Here is a 1272-nt window from a genome sequence, read left to right as displayed (position 1 = left end):
CCCATCTGTGGATTATAACCATAGACAATAGACTTTGTGAAGACTCACATATGGACTGGTTATAGACTTTGTCTTCAATCACCAGTGATGGACTGTGGTGAAACAGGTGTTAAACCTACAGAATTGAGGACATTGGTTCACCCTACTGTTGATGTCCTGACTACAAGAGAATATAGACTGAAAAGCATCTTGTTGGTATAATGTCGGGACGACATTTTTTGAGTGGGGGAGAGTGTGACAGGTTGAAGGACTACTGCATATAAAACTGTTCAGTTAATACTAATTCATATCAGTTGATATAAGGATGAAAATAATGTAAATATGGTAAGAAAATGGTTAAGAGTTTATTATTTTTCATGTTATATTAATGGCTTTCATGTTACTTAAGAGAAATACAATCTATACATCAGTGATCGGCTAAGCCTTTTCTGGGATCGATTAGTAGTGTCTCTATTCTCCACTAGGGGGCTTTCGCGCGTTCTCCTCACTGCGATGAACTACTGCATGAGAGACGCAAGTCATAATCACTCTCGTGATTCTTTTCCCCCTGTTTTCAGGTAAAAAGTGTTTAAAAGTTGATATATTTCCAATGTGTACACTGTTAAGATATTTAAGAGATAATCCTTCATTGTTTTGTAAGCGTTAGAAGCATTATATTACAGTTTTGTGCACATATACGTGGCGGTTTTGAGTTGTGTTTTGTACTGTGTAATGGCCATTAAGATAACTGCAGGAGCTAAAAATGCTGCGATTGTCAGCCATTTTGTCAGGAAACCTGCTCAAGTATATGTATAGTAAGCACTTTAGTATTTCGGTTTATTATTTAGTGTTTTTCTTCCACCATGTGACATTTAGCAGTACAGAATGTGAAACGTTTCTGCTCATTTTCGCGGCAATAAACTACTCCATGAGAGACGCAAGTCATAATCACTCTCGTGATTCTTTTCCCCCTGTTTTCAGGGGTGTAACAATTCTGATGGTTTTCTACAGCAGGAAATGTCACTAAAAATGTCCATGTGTCAGTTCTCTGTTCCTCTGCTGCTTTCCAATCAAGACACGAAACAGTGCACACTCATGCTGTGGGCCATGAGAGACATTGTTAAAAAGTACAGACCTCAGTCTCGGTCAGAGTCCAAGGGCTTCATTGAGGACAGAATTGTTCTCTCTGAACTTCCAATGATCTCTTTTGTCAGACTGGGTGAGTGCTCCTCGTCCAAGTCAGAGATTCTCAATAAACTTCTGAGCAATTCTCAGCAGTACCATGACACCTTT

Source organism: Pundamilia nyererei, unplaced genomic scaffold (assembly GCF_000239375.1).
Source record: "Pundamilia nyererei isolate P.nyererei 1_Seehausen unplaced genomic scaffold, PunNye1.0 scaffold00885, whole genome shotgun sequence".
NCBI lineage: Eukaryota > Metazoa > Chordata > Actinopteri > Cichliformes > Cichlidae > Pundamilia > Pundamilia nyererei.
Note: the sequence above shows the minus strand (reverse complement) of the source record.